This window comes from Vicugna pacos, chromosome 1 (genome assembly GCF_048564905.1).
Source record: "Vicugna pacos chromosome 1, VicPac4, whole genome shotgun sequence".
NCBI lineage: Eukaryota > Metazoa > Chordata > Mammalia > Artiodactyla > Camelidae > Vicugna > Vicugna pacos.
Genome location: NC_132987.1, coordinates 258542 through 279984, shown reverse-complemented (window position 1 = coordinate 279984; position 21443 = coordinate 258542). Strand labels below are relative to the sequence as shown.

General features: G+C 39.7%; 1 long non-coding RNA gene across 1 annotated transcript in view; it reads left to right on the top strand.

Moving 5' to 3' along the window:
• The first annotated feature begins 674 nt into the window (after positions 1-674).
• The window catches only part of LOC140699156 (uncharacterized), a 30318-nt gene continuing 9549 nt past the window's right edge, over positions 675-21443 (top strand). The window contains exons 1-2 of the long non-coding RNA XR_012077158.1: positions 675-878; positions 1235-1369. This is a non-coding gene — a long non-coding RNA (uncharacterized lncRNA). The remainder of the gene's footprint in view (positions 879-1234; positions 1370-21443) is intronic.

Here is a 21443-nt window from a genome sequence, read left to right as displayed (position 1 = left end):
TTTGGCATCGGGCTCAGCCCTTTTCCCCATGGAATGGTCCATGCCCAGGGCTCTGACTATGGAGCTGGTCTCACAGCAGCCCTGTGAGTGCTGGTCCAGCCTCCGGGGTTCCTGCGTGAAGTTTTCCAGGATTCCAGGCTATTCTCGGAGCTGAGTCCCCCCTAGGCTAAGCCCACGGAACTCATCTCAGCTCCAGACTGAGCCGGAAGCCTCAGAGAGAACTCAGAGCTGAGGAAATCCACAGGTTTTACCCAGCACTGCCAAGTCATCAGTGAGCCAGTTGAGGGAAGGTTCAGCAACAGCAAGACACACCTGAGCCGCCGTCTCATTGTTCCGCCTCATCCCTAAACTCTCTGTGTCTGCCTGTCTGTGTCGGTCTCCCTTTTAGGATCAGCCTGGCACCACTTAATGCCCTGCCTCCTTTCTTCTAATCTTGCCTCCCTGGCCTGTTCCATCTACTCCAGGTTAACTGAGAAGAGGTTTTAAAACCTAGGAACAACAGACGTGCTAGATACAAAGAATACAGGGCAGTGCCTTCCTCAGTCACATCCCTCCTGCCCTCTCCCATTCCCACAATGAGTTTTATAAATATTTTGTCAGACAGACATTGCACTCCCAGTTGTTATCATTATCAGCCATTTCCTTATTATCTGTGGTTTACGATGTATTTGCTCCAGGGACATTCCCGAGATAAGGCAGGAGCAGATGACTGAGCCACTTGTTGATGTCCACTTGTGTCAAGCCTGTTAAGAATGATTTTTGGGGGGATTTGTTGAATGTGCCAGACTGTCCAGTGAGTGGTGATGATCCCCTGCATCTGCTCTGGAGTCAGCCTCGTCCTCTCCTTTGCTCTGTTCTCATTTATCTCTCTTCAGCAGGTGAACCAGTGATCTGTACTTCTATGATACATAAAACACTTCTTAGTTCACGGTAGAATTTGGGGGCTGCTATGAAAACGCATATGTTTTAAGAGTGAATTGAGTCGGAGGATTAAACTTAAAGCCCCCTTGATTTAGAATCAGAAATTAATATGATGGAGGGAGGGTATAGCTCAGTGGTAGAGTGCATGTCTAGCATGCATGAAGTCCTGGGTTCAATCCCCAATGCCTCCATTTAAAAACAAATAAATAAACCTAGTTATGCCCCCCAAAAAAGAAAAAAATAAATTAACATGAGGATGAAGCTACAGAGTGATTATTTGCGTCTTCTGAAACTTCCTTCTGTCTTTCTGCAGGAAATTCTAAGGAGAGAAGTTCAGAATCTACTTTGCTTGGCTGGGCTATTACACTCAGATGCTCCTCCTGGCAGCAGTCGTGGGGGTGACTTGCTTTCTGTGTGGATATTTTAATCAAAATAACTGTACCTGTGGGTAATTGTCTTTATTCCTTGTTACCGTTCTTACTTAACTTAGAATGACATTCTCCAGGAGCATCCATGTTGCTGCAAATGGCCCTAAATTGTCAGTTTTTATGGCCGAGTAGTATTCCATTGTATAAATATACCACTTCTTTAGCCAGTCATCTGCTGATGGACATTTAGGCTGTATCCATGTCTTGGCTACTGTAAATAGTGCTGCTATGAACATTGGGATGCAGGTGTCATCCTGAAGTAGGGTTCCTTCAGGATACATGCCCAGGAGCAGGATTCCTGGGTCATATGGCAAGTCTATTCCTAGACATTTGAGGGAACTCAATACTGTTTTCCACAGTGGCTGCACCACACTGCATTCCCACCAGAAGTGTAGGAGGTTCCCCTTTCTCCACAGCCTCTCTAGCATTTGTCATTTGTGGATTTTTGAATGATGGCCATTATGACTGGTTTGAGGTGATACCTCATTGTAGTTTTGATTTGCATTTCTCTGATAATTAGTGACATTGAGCATTTTTTCATTTGCCCATTGATCATTTGTATGTCTTCCTTGGAGAATTGCTTGTTTAGGTCTTCTGCCCATTTTTGGTTTAGGTTATTTGGTTGTCTCTTATTAAGTCATTTGAGCTGCTTATATATTCTGGAGATCAAGCCTTTGTCAGTTTCATTTGCAAAAATATTCTCCCATTCTGTAGGTTGTCTTTTTTTTTTACATATGGTGTCCTTTGCTGTGCAGAATCTTGTAAGTTTCTTTAGGTCCCATTTGTTTATTCTTGCTTTTATTTCTATTGCTTGGGTAGACTGCCCTAAGGGAACATTTCTGAGATGTATGTCAGATATTTTGCCTGTATTTTCTTCTAGGAGGTTTATTGTATCTTGTCTTATGTTTATCTTGCTGAAGAGACTGTCTTTATTCCATTGTATATTCTTGCCTCCTTTGTCGAAGATTAGTTGACCAAAAGTTTCTGGGTTCATTTCTGGGCTCTCTATTCTGTTCCATTGGTCTATATGTATGTTTTTGTACCAATACCATGCTGTCTTGATGACTGTAACTCTATAGTATTGTCTGAAGTCTGGGAGAGTCATTCCTCCAGGCTCTTTCTTTTTTTTCTTCAGTAATACCCTGGAATTTCTATGTCTTTGATGGTTCCATATAAATTTTATTGTGATTTGTTCTAGTTCTATGAAATATGTCTTGGGTAATTTTACAGGGATTGCATTAAATCTGTATATTGCCCTGGGCAGTGTGACCATTTTAACAATATTGATTCTTGCAATCCAAGAGCTTGGGATACCTTTCCATTTTTTAAAGTCTTCTTCAATTACCTTCGCCAATGGTTTATAGTTTTCTGTGTAAAATTCTCTCACCTCTGTGGTTAGATTTATTCCTAGAAATTTTATTACTTTGGGTGCTATTTTAAAGTGTTTTATTTCTTTACTTCCTTTTTCTGTTGATTCATCATTAGTGTAAAGAAATGCAACTGATTTTTGAACATTAATCTTGTAGCCTGCTAACTTGCTAAATTCTTCGATCAGCTCTAGTAGTTTTGGTGTGGACCTTTTAGGGTTTTCTATATATAGTGTCATGTTATCTGCATGTAGTGACACTTTTACCTCTTCTTTTCCAATTTAGACCCCTTTTACTTCTCTTACTTGCCTGATTGCTATGGTCAGGACTTCCAAGTCTATGTTGAATAAGAGTGGTGATAGTGGCATCCTTGTCTTGTCCCAGAATTTAGTGAGAAGCTTTTGAGGTTTTCACCGTTCAGTGCTATGCTGGCTGTAGGTTTGTCATATATAGCTTTCATGATGTTGAGTTATGTTCCCTCAATACCCACTTTGGTGAGAATTTTTATCATAAATGGGTGTTGAATTTTATCAAAAGCTTTTATGCATCTATTGAGATGATCATGTGGTTTTAGTCCTTTCTCTTGTTGATGTGAAGTATTACATTGATTGATTTGCATATGTTGAACCACCCTTGTGTCCCTGAGATGAACCCCAATTGAGCATGTTGTATAATCTTTTTTATGTGCTGTAGAATTCTATTTGCTAGTATTTTGGTAAGGACTTTTTTTGCATCTGTGTTCATCAGTGATATTGTTCTGTAATTCTCTTTTTTGGTGGTGTCTTTGCCTGGTTTTGGTATCAGGGTGATTGTGGCTTCATAGAATGAGTTTGGGAATATTCCTTCTTTTCAAACTTCTGGAAGAGTTTGAGAAGGCCTGGTATGAGTACTTCTTTGTATGTGTGGTAGAATTCTCTGGTGAAGCTGTCCAGTTCTGGATTTTATTTGTAGGGATTTTTTTTATTGTTAATTCGATTTCATTCCTAGTGATCATTTTGTTCAAGTGGTCAGTTTCTTCTTGATTCAGTTTTAGTGGACTGTATGTTTCCAGAAACGTGTCCATCTCCTCTAGGTTATCCCTTTTTTTTATGTAGTTTTTCATGATATTCTCATATGATAGTCTATATTTCTATGTTATTTGTTGTAATTTCTCCATTTTCCTTTCTTATTTTGCAAATTTGTGCTCTCTCTTTTTTCTTCTTTGTGAGTTTGGCCAGAGGTTCTCGATTTTATTTACTCTTTCAAAAAATTGCTTTTGGTTTGATTGATTATTTTCTCTATTTCTTTAATCTCTATTTTATTTATTTCCTCCCAGATCTTAATTATTTCCTTCCTTCTGCTGACTTTTTGGGTGTTTTTACTCTTCAGTATCTAGTTCTTTTAACTGGTGGGTTAGATTGTTTTTTTGAAATTGTTCTTCATTTTTGAGGAAGGCCTGTATCGCCCTAAACTTTCCTCTTAGCACTGCTTTTGCTTTGTCCCATAAGTTTTTTGTGGTTGTTTTCATTTTCATTTGTCTCAATGTATTCCTTAATTTCAACTTTGATTTCATCATTGACCCATTTTTTTTAATAGCATGTTGTTTAATCTCTATGCTTTCCTTTTTTTTATGCTTTGTTTCTCTGAAGAGATTTCTAGTTTCAATGGCATTGTGGTCAGTAAGGATACTTGAGATAATTTCTATCTTCTTAAAATTTTTGAGGCTTCTTTTGTGACCAAGTACATGATGAATCCTAGAAAATGTTCCACGCACACTTGAAAAGAATGTATATCCTATTTTGGGGGGTTGTAATGCTCTGAAAATATCCACTAAATCTAATTTTTCTATTGTATCATTTAATTTCTCTGTTGCCTTATTTATTTTTTGTGTGGAAGATCTGTCTAGTGATGTTAATGTGGTGTTAAAACTTCTGACAATGATTGTATTCCCATCAATTTCCCCGTTTATCTCTGTTAGTAGTTGTTTTATGTACTTAGGTGCTCATGTTGGATGCATATATATTAATGATTGTAATATCCTCATCTTGTATTGCTCCTTTAATCATTATAAAATGCCTTTATTTATCTTTCTTTATGGCCCTTGTTCTAAAGTCTATTTTGTCTGAAATCAGAACTGCTATACCTGCTTTTTTGGAGTTTCCATTTGCATGGAATATCCTTTTCCGTCCATTCACTCTCAATCTATATGTGTCCTTCTCCCTAAAATGTGTCTCTTGTATGCAGTTTATTGAAGTTTTTTGCTTTATTATCCAGTCTGCCACTCTGTCTTTTGACTGGAGCATTTAGTCCATTATCATTTAGAGTAATTAATGATAAATGAGTGTTTATTGCTATTTGAACTTTTATTTGCAGTTGATTTCATATTTCTTCTTTGTTCCTTTCTTCTTCCTTTTGTGGTATGGTAATTTTCCTTTCTGTTATCTTGGATTGTATTTAGTTTTTGTTACTCACTTGTAAGTTTTTGGCTTGTGGTTACACTTTTTTGTAAGTCTGTTAAGCAATTACTGTAACTGTGTGTACTAAACAGATAGTAATGCAATCTCTAACCCATCCTACCTAGAACGAAAAATTTAAGAAAAAAGAAGAAAGAAAAAATACTCTATATTTTCTTGCTTCCCTCTCCCACTCAATGATTTAGATGTCTTCTTTTACAATTTCATGTTCATTCTATTTGTAATTCATGGTAGTTATCACCTTTCCAGTTATGAGCTCTCATTTCTGTATCATCCTGCTTCTTTTTTATTTAGAGTGTACCTTACAATATTTCTTTTAGCATGGGTTTAGTGTTGCTAAAGTCTTTTAGTTTTTCTTCTCTGTGAAATTCATTACCTCTCCCTCTGTTCTAAAGGATAGCCTTGCTGCAGAAAGTATCCTAGGCTGCATCTGTTTTTTCATTCAGGACTTTGTATATATCTTTCCACTCCCTTCTGGCCTACAGTGTTTCTGTAGAGAAATCAGCTGAGAGCCATCTCTTGTAACTCACTCTTTGTTTTTCTCTTGCTGCCTTTAGGATCATTTCTTTATCCTTCAGTCTGGCCATCTTGATTTTGTTATGTCTTGGTGTGTGTCTCTTTAGGCTTTTCCTGTTTGGGAACCTCTGAGCCTCCTGTACTTGGGTGTCTGATTCTTTCTTTATGTTTGGGAATTTTTCAGTTATGATTTCTTTAAATACCTTCTCCATCCCCTTTGTTCTTTCTTCCCCTTCTGGAACTCTTATGATGCATAGATTGGCATGCTTTATATTATCCCATAGGTTCCATATATTGTTTTCATTGTTTTTTATTTTTTTCTCTCAACTGTTCTGATTGTGTGCTTTCTGTTGTCCTGTCTTCTAGGTCACTTATTCGTTCCTTTGCATTATCTAGCCTGAGTTGTACTGCCTTTAGGTCAGATCTCATTTCAGCCAATGAATTTACCAATTCTACTTGGCTCTTCTTTATAGCTACTATTTTGTTTTTGACATATTTTATGTCTCTAAATACTATCTCTTTTAGTTCCTTCAGTAATTCGATCACTTCTTTTTAGAAATCTTGATCTAATAGGCCATTAATATCTATTTCATTGATCATTCTTTCAGGGGATTTCTCTTTCTCTTTTAATTGGGAATACTTTCTCTGCTTCTTCAACTGCTCATATCTCTCTGGCACTGTGGCTTAAGGAGTATCAGTTATCTATTGTGGCCCTTAAAGGGGTTTATTTCTTTATCTATCTAAGGCCTATGCTGGAATAAAACTTAAAAATGAGAGAGAGAAATAGAATTTTAAAAGAATGGGGGAAAAGAAGGTTTGAAAACAGTGTATAATCAATAATAGAAGAGCAAGTTGAAGAAGAATAGGAATCGAGTTGAGATGTCTTTTTAAAACCTTAATGCAAAGAAGAAAAAACTCAAAACACAATATTTAAAACCTGTGAATAATCAATAACAGATCAAATCCAAGAGAATTAAAAATGAAATGAGAATTGTAAACATATAGAACTGTTTAAAAAGTAAAGATTAAAAAGCTAATAGAAAATAAAACAGGTATAAAAAGATTTTAAAAACAAAGATGTGTTCTCCTAGAGACTGAACGCTCTTAATGGTTTTATTGAGAGGTCTTTGTGTCTTCTCCCTGTTTCATGAACTCAGCTTGCTCTGTTGGCCCCCTCATCTGTGCTGCTCACAGTGTCCATTGGCAAGAAGACTGCACCCCTCCAACACTGGGTCAGGTGCTGCTCTCCTTCGCGGTGGGCGGGTGGGTCACTCCCCGTTTGGATGCCACAGTCAGTGCTGTGTCAGTTGCTCCATAGGTGGGCTCAGCTTCAAGAATAACAGGTTTATGGAGATATAATTCACATACCGTAAAATGCAGCCTTTGAAAGTGTGCATTAGGGTTTTATGTACATTTCAGGGTTGTGTAGCAATCACCCCCAAAAGGAACCAGTACCCTTTAGTAAGTCAGTCCCTAACCTTCCTTTCCCTTAGCCCTCAACAGCCACCACTCTACTTTCTGCCTCTACAGGTTTGCCTGTTCTAGGCATTTCATATAAGTAGAACCATACAGTATGCTGCCTTTTTTGATTATCGTCTTTCATTTAGTGTGACGTTGTCAAGGCTCATCCATAGTGTAGCATATATCAATACCCAAATTCCTTTTTGTATTCAAATAATATGCCGTAGTTATAAATACACCACATTGCTTATCCATCCATCAGTTGATGATGAATAATTCTGCTGTAAATGCTCATGGACAAGTTTTTGTGTGAACACATATTTTCACTTCTCTTCAGGATATATCAAAAAATGGAATTGCTGGGATGTATTCTGCTTTTAACATTTTGAGGAATTGCTAATATAGCTTTTAAAGTGACTGAAGCATTGTATATGTCCAGAAGTAATGTATGAGGAGTCCAGTTTCTCCAAATCCTCATCTACACTTTTTATTACTGGGTTTATAGATTCATATTTATATATCATATATCATATATATTTGTCATCCTAGTTGGTATGAAGTGGTATGTCATTGTGATTTTGATTTCTGTTTCCCTAATGCCTACTGATGTTGAACATCTTTTTATGTGCTTAGTTCCCATTTGTATGTCTTCTTTGGAGAAACATATATTCAAATTCTTTGCCCATTTTAATTACATTTGTCTTTGTATTGTCATGTTTTAAGTCTTCTTTGTCTATTCTGGATAAAAGTCCCTTATCAGGGAAAATTTTGGAAATATTTTCATCCATCCTGTGGATTGTCTTCTTACTTTCTTGATGAAGTCCTTTGAAGCACAGAAGTTTTTAATTTCACTGAAGTCCAGTTTACTTGATTTTTTTCTTTTGTTGTTTGTGCTTTTGGTGTCATATATAACAAGTATTTGTAATCCAAAGTCCTGAAGATTTCCTCATTGTTCATTTTCTAAATGTTTTATAGTTTCAGGTCTGTGATTTATTTTGAGTTAATTTCCATAAATGGTGTTAAGATAAAAGTTCAGTTTTCTTTCTTTCCAGGTGTATGTACAGGTGTCCCAGCATCATTTTTGTAAAGATTATTTTTCCCCATTGGATTGTCATGGCACCTTTGTCAAAAATTAAATGGCTGCATGTAAGACTTTGTTTATGGTCTCTTAGTTCTTTTCTCTCAATCTATTTTTCTGTCCTTTCTGCAAGTACCACACTGTATGGATCACAGTTTTGTTAGTGAGTTTTGAATTTGGAAACTTCAAAACTTTGTTATTTTTCAAGATTGTTTTGACTGTTTTGGGTATCTTGCATTTACATATTAGTTTTAGGAACAGCTTGTTCATTTCTGCCAAAAAGCCAGAGCTGCATTGAATGTATAGGTCATTTTGAGGACAATGGCCATCCTAACAATAATAAGGCTTCTGATCCATGAACACAGAAGAGCTTTCCATTTATTTTAGGTCATTTTTAACTTCTATCAGTAGTATTTTAGTTTTCAATATACAAGTTTCAGATATTTTTCTCAGTATTCCACATATTTTTTCTTAATATTACTAATTATTTTATTCTTTTTGATGCTATTGTAAATGAAAAGGTTTCCTTCATTTTATTTTTAGATTATTCACTGCTGTTGAATAGAAATGTAATTACTTTTCATATATTCATCTGTGTCTTACAATTTTGGTCGGACTGGGTTATTAATTCTAAGAGGATTTTTCTTTTCTTTTCTATTTTTCCTTTGTGGATTCCTTGTGATTTCAATATATAATATCATGTCATCTGGAATCAAAACAGTTTTATTTCTTTCTTTCTAATCTAGAGGCTTTATTTTCTTTGTCTGATTGATTTGACTAGAACCTCTAGTACAATGTTGATTTTGGGAGGGAATAATTCAGTGCTTCTGCATTATGTATGATCTTTGCTTCAGGTTTTTCATAGATGTTCTCTGTCAAGTTGAGGAAGTTCTATTCCTAGTTTTTATCCATTATTCTATTAATATGGTGTATTACATGAATTGACTTTTGTATGTTGTACTGCCTTTGCATACCTGGATACATCCCACTTAATGGTGGTCTATTTTATATGTTACTGTTTTGGATTTGCTTGTATTCTGTTGAGGATTTTTTGCATTTATATTCATAAGAGATAGTCTTTAGTTTTCTTGTGATCCCTTTGTCTGGTTTTCGTATCAGTGTGATACTAGTCTCATTGAATGAATTGGGAAGTGTGCCCACCTTTTTATTTTCAGACGAATTTGTGAAGCATTTTTTGTTTGTTTTTGTTTTTGTTTTTTCTTTAAGTAGTTGATGGAATTCACCAACAAAGCCATACGGGCCTAGCATTTCTTTGTGTGAAAGTTTTGGATTGCTATTTCAGTTACTACTTACTGTAGGATTATTTGAGTTTTCTATTTCTCCTTGAATTAGCTTCAGTCATTTATGTCCTTCTAGGAATTTATCCATTTCATCTACATTATCTCATGTATTGGCTATATAATTATCCATGGTATTCCCTTACATTCCTTGTTATTTTTGTAAGGGCAGTAGTGACATCCTTCCTTTCATTTCTCATTTTAGTAATTTGAATCTTCTCTCTTTTTTTTTTTTTTCAGTACTAGATAAAATTTGTCAATTTTATTGATCTTTTCAAAGAACCAACTATTCCTTTTGTTGATTATTCTCTATTGTTCATCTATTGTCTATTCCATTTATTTCTGCCTTTAGTATTTTGATTAGAATGTTTAATTCATTTACATTAATGTAATTTCTTATCAGATTGAAGTTACAACTGCTGTCTCCTTTCTATATGTCTTTTTTTCCCATTCCTCTATTACTACACATTTTTGTACAAAGTAAGCATTTTCAAGTGTGTCATTTTAATTTGTTTATTTTATCTTTTTCTTCTCCTCCTCCTCTTCCTCCTCCTCCTTCTCTTCCATTGCCCTGGAGATTATAATTTACATCTTGTTTTAAAGCAATCTAGTTGACATGAATACCAACTTAATTTCAACAGTACACAAAAACTTTGCTTTGGTATCAGTCTTTTCCCTCCCCCTCCTCATGCTGTCACTGTCATACAAATTGCACCTTTATGCATTTATAAGCTCATCTACACAGTTTCATAAGTATTGTTTTATGCAGTTGTCCTTTACATCAAATAGAACAAAACATTTACATGTAATACTCGATTTATACTGTTTTATTTTTTTACTCATGTAGTAGTGCTCTTTATTTTTCAGGCAAGTGTCCTTTCATTTACACCTGCTGGACTATCCTTAGTATTTCTTGTAGGGCAGGCCTGCTAGCAATGAATTCTTTCAGATTTTGTTTTTGTAGGAGTGTCTTAATTTCTCCTTTAATTTTGTTTAAAGAATCATTTTGCTGGCTATAAAATACTTGGTGACAGTCTTTTCCTTTTATCTCTTTGACGATACCATCCACTGCCTTCTGGTCTCCATGGTTTTTGATGAGAAATCAACTGTCTTACTGAGGAGCCTTTCTATATGTTGAACCACTTTTCTCTTTCAGCTGTCAAGATACTTTATTCTTGTCTTTTGACACACTGAGTCTGATGTGCCTATTTTAGATGTCTCTACGTTTATAGCACTTGGAGTTTGTTGAACTGCTGGGATGTACAAATTAATGCTGTCATCAAATTTGGGAAGTTTTCAGCCATTATTTCTTTATATATTCTTTCTGCCCCTTTTTTTCTCTCCCTCCTTCTGGCGCTCCCATTATGTGTGTATTGATATTGTTGATGGTGTCCCACCTATCTCTGACACAGTGTTCTATTTTTTTTTTATTCCTTTTTCTTTCTGTTCCACAGACTGGATAATTTCAGTAGTTTTAATTTAACTGACTTTTTCTCCAACAAGTTCATATCTACAGAGAAACCTCTTATTGAAGTTTTTATTTTAGTCATATTTGTATCTCTAGAATTTCTAGTTGGTTTTTATTATAAATTTTATTTATTGATATTCTCTGTACAATGAGATGTGCACATAATTTAATCCTTTAGGCATGGTTTCTGTTAGTATTTTGAACATGTGTGTAATTGCTTATTTATATCTTTGTCTAGTAAGTCCAGTGTCTGGGCTACCTCAGGGAGTTTCTATTGACTACTTTTTCCCCATCTGTTATGACCAAACATTTCTGTTTCTTTGTACATCTTCTAATTTTCTGTTGAAAACTGGACATTTAAAATATTACAATGTGGCAGATCTGAAAGCCAGATTTTCCTCATCTCAAGGGTTTATTGTTGCTTCCATTGTCATTGCTGCTGCAGCTATTTATTTAGTTACTTTCCTGAACAAATTCTTTAAAGTCTGTTTTCTTTATCATGCATGACCATGAGATCAGTGTGTGTGAAGAAAGCCTAGTTGTCATCACTGTAGTAATAATTGGACAGTGATTTCTTTCAATGCCTGGAGCCAATCGTTTGAGCTGTTGCCAGGTGGCTGTGTGTCCGCATGCTGAGGGATGCCCTCAGCACCAGCATGCAGTCAGCAGCTCTTCCGTAGCCTTTAGTTCTTGCTTATGCAGAACCTCAAGTTCAGCCAGTGTTGAAGGCTTAGGATTTTCTCAGATCTTTCCTTGCCATGTGCCACACATGTATATTGCCTTCTACAATTCTCAGAATTTTTTGGAGCTTTTTAACCCTACCTTCACCCCCAGAATTTCTCATTACTCAATTTTGCCTTCTAAGTTTCCTAGTCAGCACCTAGTTAGCCTCTACTGGTCCCACTGCCTCAGGCAGTTGTAATGTTAGATACTCACTGCTGATTTTTTCCCACACACACTCTGGGGACAGGCTGTTTGCACAGCATGAGTTTGTGACAGGTCACATAGTGACAGCTCTCTGGGGGCGGATTTTTTGGGTAACTTTAAATCACTTCTGCCCCTACCTTGATTGTGAGACTATTGCTTATAAAGGCCACCATTTAGGTGAGGATACAGGGATGGGGTAGATCAAGTTACAATGCCTCAAAACTCACTATCTTTATGGAGATTTAGCTGTTTTTCTTTCTCAAATAAAGACTCCCCGGATTGCTGGAAGTCTTGGTTTAATTTCCAGAGTTCTACAGAGGTTAATTTTGACAAATTTTGCCATTGTCATTGCTTCATAGAGGAGTAAGTTTTCCAAGATATTTCCTCAGATATTCTAGAAGTGTATCCCATTTGCATTTGTGTTTAACTGAGTTACTTGCAAGACTAACTAATTCTACAGCTCCAGCCCCATTCACATAAGAGTCCATCTGCATGGATTCTCCTACAGCAGTGTACAACCTGTTGTCAGATTGTTGTTTTTCTTATTAAAGTGTAGGGGTTTTTAAAAATATGCTCATGAATAGCCTTTTGTCATTTTTACACGTTATAAAACTTCCACTAGTCTGTAGCTATTTTTTCCCCTCACTTATCGTTGCTTTAATGAAGTTCTCACTTTTAAGGATTTTCAGTAAAGCAGTTTGTGGATGCTGATCACACGGGTGAGGCATTTAACTACTGTCTAAACCTCAGTCTTTGCTCTGATTCACTGTCTGGAATATCTGAACACATCTACTGAACCCCGTATACCAATGGATGCTGACAGACCTAATTAAAAAAATGCTTTTTAAGTAAAGCAAAAAATATTAACTTTGACACTGGAAACGACAAATCTCAAATTCCCTAGCTGATCTTGCTTTCTGTGATCATGAGCTACATCATGTTTTTAGAGCCGACAGGCATATTGAACTACTGATTTTATTTCATCGGATTTTAGAATGCAGAACACATTTCAGGCCCACTTATAGCACCATATGTGTATCTTAAAGGATATGTACATATGATGATGTCTTTAATATAAGTACCTTATTTTATTTTAAGTACCTACTGCTGTGCACCTCATTAAGGAAAGCTTGAAATTGCAGTACTGAAATTTTTCATACCACCATCATCCCATAGCATCTCTTTTGCACTTAGATGTTGTGTGGCAGAGTATTATTCTGCTCCCTAGAAATGATCAATGTTGAAGGGGAAAAAAAAAAAACCCTCCTCAAATAAATATACTCCAAATCACACTTATCTGAACAATGGCCACCATTTTAGTCCATAGTCCACACAAATCCATCTACTCATACTGACTCAGAGTCCTCAACATAGACAATCCACCCCTGAATTCAGGGTCCTCAACACACATTCTATCCCCTCCCCATTCCTTGTTGATTCTGACCTACTTATGTCCAACGCGTCCTGCCAGTCTCTTTGCTACCTGACTGCAGTTTTTAATTTTTACCTTTGAGTTCCAGACTGCGCCTAGTGATTTCCAGAGAAACGCCAGACACTTGGCTCATCAGGAGGGGCAGTGAGGATTTCAGAAAGCTGTTAACCTAACTCACTTTCAGATCAGTGAGTGGCTGTTGTGAGCATTCCTTCTAGATCTCTGCCATGCAGGCTGCATTCACCCCAGCAAAATAACGTAGCTCATCCAACCACCTCAGCGTCCATTCATCTGGGTTTCTTCTTTCAGTGACACTCAGATGCTGCTGATGGGCATTATATATATATATATTTTTTTTTAATTGAAGTATAGTCAGTTACAATGTGTCAAATTCTGATGTACAGCACAATGTTCCAGTCTTTCATATTCACATATATATGTATGAATTCCTTTTCATATTTTTTTACTAAAGTTTATTATAAGATATTAAATATTGTTCCCTGTGCTATACAGAAGAAATTTAGTTTTTTTAGCTATTTTTATATATAGTAGTTAATATTTGCAAATCTCAGTCTCTGATGGGAATTTTTAAAGCCACATCTGGAATCCTTGTTGCGGAAGAGTCTGAGAAATATATTTTCGACCTCATAGCCTTTTGGTTAGGAAGTTGGAATAAAGGCTGACCTGGCTCACCTAACTTGTCTGCCTTTGTGAGTAAAGAGGTCTGGAGTTTCAAGTCCCAATGAAATGTCCCAGCCCTTCAGTAGCAAACTCTTAAAGCAACCAAAATGCTCCCATCTACCAGAGCATGACTTGTCCTTAGACACTGCTGGACATAACCACCGACGCTGTCTAAGGCATCGTCTTCATCTGGTGCACACTTTCTTTAGATGTGTAATATCCTGATTAACAGGACAAGCTAGTTTGGATTCCCAAGGCCACAGGCAGCCTTCTGCCTGACTTTGGTGTATATATGTTCATTGACGTGTCCTCTCTCAGATCAGCTAGAGCTGCCTGGTGTGTGGTTTCCCAGAGAATGTGGGTGCAGTGCTCCCCACCAGAGTCCTACCAGTTGTTTTATTGCAGGAAGAGAGAGAGCAAAAGAGACAGAACAGGAAGTTCTTGTCCAGCCTCAAACACAGTCACCCCCGCTGAGGGCTCTTGCTCTGGGACACACAGCAGTGCAGGTCAGCAGCAATGTGGCCCCGGTGTACTCCAAAACATGGTGTGGTTTTACTGGGTTATCTGTGTCTTTCATGGGCCCTGCAAAGTTCTCGGCTTTGTGAAATGGGGAACTAAGGAACTCCCACCCATGGCTGTAACTCCCAGGGTTTGCACCCTTACGGGTTTTGAGGATTTGCTGGCAACACATTCTTTTTCACTGGGTCATTTCTCGGTTACACCTGCAGTCCTGTGACTTCCTTATCAGAACTGCTCCTTACGTTAGGGATTTAGTGAAAGATGCCATTTTAGCCTGTAAGTTCATGTTCAGGGAGGAGGAGGAAGAAGCACAGATCAGAAATGCTGTATTGCTTTTTTTATTATTGTTTTCATAAGCCGTCTCCTGTTGTCGAATGGACACTGAGCAAATGAATGACTGTTACACTCCCATTTGAAGGATGAGAAAAACGACACTCAGGGAGAGGAGGCAAACTTCCTGAGGTTCCAAAGACCAAAAGGGATGAGCACAGAATAAGATCCCCGCAAATTTCTTGGCTGTCATTCGCCTTTAGGTCAATGACAGAGTGCCGTGTGTAGTAGTAAAGTTGTAGCATGCTTTTAAAAGGGTGCAGATGTTCTTGTTTTGTTTATAAAATCACAGTGTTTTGTCTGAGACTCTGAAAAAGAGAAATGGGTTAGAAAATGTTGGTTTCTCATCCTTGGTCCTTCCTCCCCTTCACAGATATGGACCCTTCCATCTGTAGCAGGAATAAGACAGCCCCAGCCTTCCCATCTCATGAGATCAGTACTCATTCATTTCATTCCTGCCCACCAGTAGGTGATAAAGCACAGCGAGATTTTCATGTCCTGCTTCACTGATTCTTGTGAAATTAGGTGTTTGAAGATAGAAACTCATGAAAGGAAGCTGCCTTTTTTATATAAAGTGCAGTAATTTTCCTAGCAGAGAAGGAAATTGAGGATTTTCTTCATTGAAAATCAATAGAGATTTCAAGAGCATCTGTATTTCTGATGCATAGATTAAAATGACAAAATCTAGAGGGATTACCGAAACACAAGGAAGATACCAAAAGTGTCTTTAAAGAGCTTTTCTAAGACTGGGCTTGTAAAGAGACTGTTAGTTGACAGAGACCCTCTTCTCACCCATAGTCCCTCTCCTTAGGTTGGAAAGGGCCTGCGCTTCCCATGTGTGCATTCCTGGTGCTTCAAGTGAGTTGTAGGTTAGGGCGGTGCACATGGTGCTCCCTTCAGTTTGTCCATCCTAAATAACCCCTGGCAGTCAGAGGGCGAGTGTGTTGCAACGACGTGAACCATTCACCATGCTCTCCGTGGTGTGTGCTCATCTCAGCTCATCCAGGCTCAGGTGATGGCAGAGCAGAGAGTGGTGGCAAGAGGTCAGCCATGAGTAGGAGGGAGCAACTGGAGTGAGCTGGGGCCCAAGTGGCTAGGAGTTCCAGGTTGAATTCCCAGGACTTCCCACAGCTCATTCATTCAGCTAATACTTCTTCTGCACCTGTCATGTGCTGGTGCTTCCATTGTGAACAGAACCAAATCCCTGTCCTCATGAAGATGACGTTCTAGTGGACATAAGAAATGATAAACGCAGAAGCAGATCCACGTCAGGACACATGAGTGCCGTCTACTTTGGAGTGCACAAGGTGAGATCCTTTGGGAAGGAATATATGATACAGGAAAATGTGGGGGAGAGGATGGCCGTATCCCAGGTCTTATTTGGGTCCCTGAGATGCACCTCGTGATGTGTGGGTCCTTGGTTTGCACAGGAACGAATCCAAGAGAGAGCCACAATTCAGTAAATGTAGATTTATTCAGAGAGATATATACTCCACAGACAGAGTGGGCTGTTTCAGAAGGCAACAGAAAGGCCATGAGGCGTGAGGGTTGGGTGCTCCAGTTTAAAGGAAAAGTAGATACACACTCCACAGACAGAGTGTGGGCTGTCTCCCTCAGCAGAGAGAGCAGCCACGAGGTGTGGTTGTTAGTTTTTATGCCCTCAGTATCTTCATATGCTAATAAGTGGGAGGAATATTCCAACCACTTTGGGGAAGGTGTTGCGATTACCAGAAATTGGGCCACCACTCACCCTTTGACCTTTCATGGTCAGCCTTGAACCTGTCCTGGCACCTGTGGGAGTGCCATATAGCATCCTGCTGTATTTCAGTGAGTGTGTATTGAAGCTCAAGATCTACTGGGAGTTGACTTTTCCACCATCTCGGTGCTAATGGCTGTGCCATTCTTTTAATGGCAGTGCCCTTCCCCCTTCCCTCCTGTCTCATGAAGGAGCTCTGGACTGATTGCACAATTGCAGAGCAGGGGATAGAGTGGAAAGAACTTCATAAGTGGAAGGTGGAAGGCAGTGTTGGTAGTAGAATTCTCAAGTCAATTATAAAGTAAGGGTCTTCTGTTTGCTGGGATTACCTGGTGTCACATTAGGGAGCTGTGAGCCTTGGGGACTTCAGTGAGTGGGTGGCTCACTGTATATACTGTGTTGCTTCTTAGGCGGCTCAAGAACAGTTGGCTTATAGGTGACCCATTCACTCAAGCAGGGGTCTTTTTGGGGATTTTCTGCACTTGAGGATAACATGGGTCACATGGGGGGGCAGGACCAGCCAGTCACAGCTTGGTCCACAGTCACCTAGTGCCCTCGTGGCTTTCATCCCATGGATGCGTCACCTCCCCCTCGATGGGGACAAGGTCACAAGTGGTGGGGCAGCTTCTCAGTGGCGAAGGCATTGCTCTCCAGACCCAACACTCAACAGCATGGACCCCTGGTGTTGGCCACAGTCTTGGCTAGATGAGGCTGTTGAGTAGCTGAGCTCATGAGACGTGGGTGCCATGCTTCCACTCTCACCAAGAGCTCTACTTTTGAAGGTTCTGGTCAGACAGCCATAAATACTCCCTAGCCCATAAACAAAGAACAGTCCCTTTCACTCGGGGAAGGGCACACAGAAGGAGAACGGATCATCCCGAGAGCAGGAGAGGCCAAATCAGTCCTGCCATCAGGGGTCTGACAGACGAGCCAGCTCAGTTCCTCTTACTAGTTGTTTACTTGGAGGATCTGGGGTATTTTGGTGACCTGCAAGTGTCAGGAAATAGTACACGAGGGTTTGTAGATTTTCTGGTCCGGTGTTAACTCACCCCATTGTAGCTGTTGTGCAAGGAAACAAAACTTGGTGGACAACAGGCCATGGCCTCTGCTCCCTGGTGGAGCCTGGAGATTACAATGTTAAGAACGACTGCGGGGGCATCATTTCTATGTTGAGAGGCCAGATGGCCTTACATATCTCTCATGCTGGATGTCTAAGTTGCAAAGGAAAACTGGATTTCATCCAGCTCTCCAGCCAAGGAGGAGACCACAAGTGGCCTCCCCCACCAACTGTGAGCTCTTTGCCTCCACTGACAGCAGCATGTATAGCAAAAAGCTGGGCTGTAAACATCCGAGTAGCCACAGCAATGGCCTCATGAGCGATGGTGTGCCCAAGGAAGCGCTGTGTGGGACAGAGGGAGGAGTGCTGGGGTCAGACACCGGGAGGGCAGGCAGGCAGTGAGGACATCTGTGCAGTGCAGGTGCCATGGAACTGAGCCAAAGGGAGGCTGGTTTTGAAGCAGGGAGCCTGGGCAGTGCCGTGTTGTTCGTAAGAAGATCCTGGGCTCTGGATCCAAGAAGTCATTGGCTTGATTCCTGACCTCAGCCCTCATCTTGGGCAAATGTTTGAAGCTTTCTGTGCCTCTGTTTCTTGGTGTCCCAAATGGGGACAATAGTAGCAATTACCTCTGAGAGTCAGGAGCGCCTTTATAGATGTCATTTCATTACGCTCACAGCAGCCCACGAGCACTGTGCTAGGTCCCCTGTTTTACACGTGGCAGACGAGTAATTTTTAATCAGTAATCATGCAACTAAGAATGGTCATAATCAGCATTTGAATTTGATCCCTGTGTCCAGATAATTTCTATTCTCACTCAGTATTACTGGAATACTAGTAAAGTCAGAACAAACACTGCTGGGAAGTGGGTGCTTGAAACATGTTTGACGTCTTTGCCATTGGGGAGTGTTGAGTTCACATTCCTCATAGCCCTTCCTAGGCTCCCTGCGTCTCCGGCTGCCCCTGGTGGGGTCTACAGGGCTCTGGGCAGCTTCTCCTTGTTCTCTAACCCCAAGGCTCTCTGCTCTCTGCAGGTTGATTCTCAACCCTGACTGCTGGGTAGAGCTAACGTCTAAAAACTAAAAAAATGTGGGGAGGGTATGGCTTAGTGGTAGAGCACGTGCTTAGCATGCAAGAGGTCCTGGGTTCAATTCCCAGTACCTCCATTAAAATAAATAAAGCTCAATACTCCCCACAAAAATAAAAGAAGTATTTAAAAAGTAATAAACAGTACAAAGGCCCCACTCCAGGCTGTGGTGCACTATTTTTTAAAGGCTCCCAAATGCATCCCATATGCAGGAGGGTGAGAGCTATCCCTATACACCTCTTGTGAGCTTGTCCACTCACACCAATTAGCCTCTTGAAACAGGAAAACTACTTGGCTCAGCCTAGAACTTTCTCCCGATTTCTAGACTTTTATTTGCCTACTGCACATCTCTCCTGGGGCCCACAGGCACCCAGCCAGAACTGAATCAGTTGTCTCCTCTCATGACTTGCCCCTCTTCCTGCCCTTCTTTTTTTTTTAATATTTTTTATTCATTTATAATCATTTTACAAGGTTGTGTCAAATTCCAGTGCTCAGCACAATTTTTTAGTCATTCATGGACATATACACACTCATTGTCACATTTATTTCTCTGTGATTTATCATAACATTTTGTGTATATTTCCCTGTGCTATACAGTGTAATCTTGTTTATCTATTCTACAATTTTGAAATCCCAGTCTATCCCTTCCCACCCTCTACCCCCCTGGTAACCACAAGTTTGTATTCTCTGTCCATGAGTCTATTTCTGTCCTGTATTTATGCTTTGTTTTTGTTTGTTTTTGTTTTTTAGATTCCACATATGAGTGATCTCGTATGGTATTTTTCTTTCTCTTTCTGGCTTACTTCACTTAGAATGACATTCTCCAGGAGCATCCATGTTGCTGCAAATGGCATTATGTTGTTAGTTTTTATGGCTGAGCAGTATTCCATTGTATAAATATACCACGTCTTCTTTATCCAGTCACCTGTTGATGGACATTTAGGCTGTTTCCATGTTTTGGCTATTGTAAACAGTGCTGCTATGAACATTGGGGTGCAGGTGTCATCCTGAAGTAGATTTCCTTCTGGGTACAAGCCCAGGAGTGGGATTCCTGGGTCATATGTTAAGTCTATTCCTAGTCTTTTGAGGAATCTCCACACTGTTTTCCATAGTGGCTGCACCAAACTGCATTCCCACCAGCAGTGTAGGAGGGTTCCCCTTTCTCCACAGTCTCTCCAGCATTTGTCATTTTTGGATTTTTGAATGACGGCCATTCTGACTGGTGTGAGGTGATACCTCATTGTAGTTTTGATTTGCATTTCTCTGATAATTAGTGATATTGAGCATTTTTTCATGTGCTTTTTGATCATTTGTATGTCTTCCTTGGAGAGTTGCTTGTTTAGGTCTTCTGCTCATTTTTGGATTGGGTTGTTTATTTTTTTCTTATTGAGTCGTATGAGCTGCTTATATATTTTGGAGATCAAGCCTTTGTCTGTTTCACTTGCAAACATTTTCTCCCATTCCGTAGGTTTTCTTCTTGTTTTATTTCTGGTTTCCTTTGCTCTGCAGAAGCTTGTAAGTTTCATTAGGTTCCATTTGTTTTTTCTTGCTTTTATTTCTTCTAGGAGAAAATTTTTGATATGTATGTCAGATAATGTTTTGCCTATGTTTTCCTCTAGGAGGTTCCTGCCTTTCTTATTTCAGGGAATGGCATTATAAATTAGACACTGCCAAAGCCAGAAAGCTGGTCGGCATCTTTGTCCCCTTCCTGCCCTTCCATCACACCTGTGGCCAATCCATCCACCTGCTGAAATGTTTTCTTCTCTCTCCTCCTGGCAGGGCCTCAGCAGGCCTTCACATGAACCTGCCAATAGTCCTCCCTGCCTCTATCTTGTCTCTTTCTAGATCACTTTGCATGTCTCCTCTACCTTGGAGGCACACAGAGCCCTTTGTGATGTGCCCCTGTGATCTCTCCACCTGGTTGCCTCACCTGCCTCCCACACCCTGTGCTCGCTTCTAGACTATTTGCAGTTCCTGGAAGGGACCTGGCTCTCTTTGGCCTCCCTCCTTTGCATGTGCAGCTCCCCAGGGAGAAATGGCCTTAACATTATAAGTTCACCTGATCAATTCTAGGGCATCTCAGAGCTCACCACAGTGGTTCTCTCCTCTGGGAGAGCCTTGGCTACAGTTCCGGCTCCCTGCCCCGAGCACCCTCTGCTGACTGTTATCCAAGCCCTCTTAACACGCCTCCTCAGCCATCATTTCACAATGAGTCCTGTGCACCTAGGAGCTCCCAGAAGCAGGGACTGTGTCTTTTTCCTCTTTATTCTCAGAGCATTGTAGAGACTCAGGTACAATGGTGGAGGACACAGTGGTTATTCTGCAATTTCTCTAGAGTTGGGGCCTAGGGGTAACAGTCTGGTGGGAAGAAGGGCTTAGGTGATTCACCCTGAAGCCACATTTTCAATTAACATTTCATGTTGTTTTTGTCTACTATTTAAAATTACGAGTCTTAAAACAGAATGATGATTTCTAAAAATTACCGATGATTGAGGAAAATGGCAGTTTTCCATATTTAAGAATATTATTTTAAGTTTGTGTGACTGGGGTGGTGGAAAATAGAAATGCAGGGGCTACTAAAGTATTCTCATCCCCTTCCCCACCCTCAGATCCTTTGGACAGAAGAGACAGAGTGATGTGAGGAGAAGGCTTGGAGGGTGCACCGTG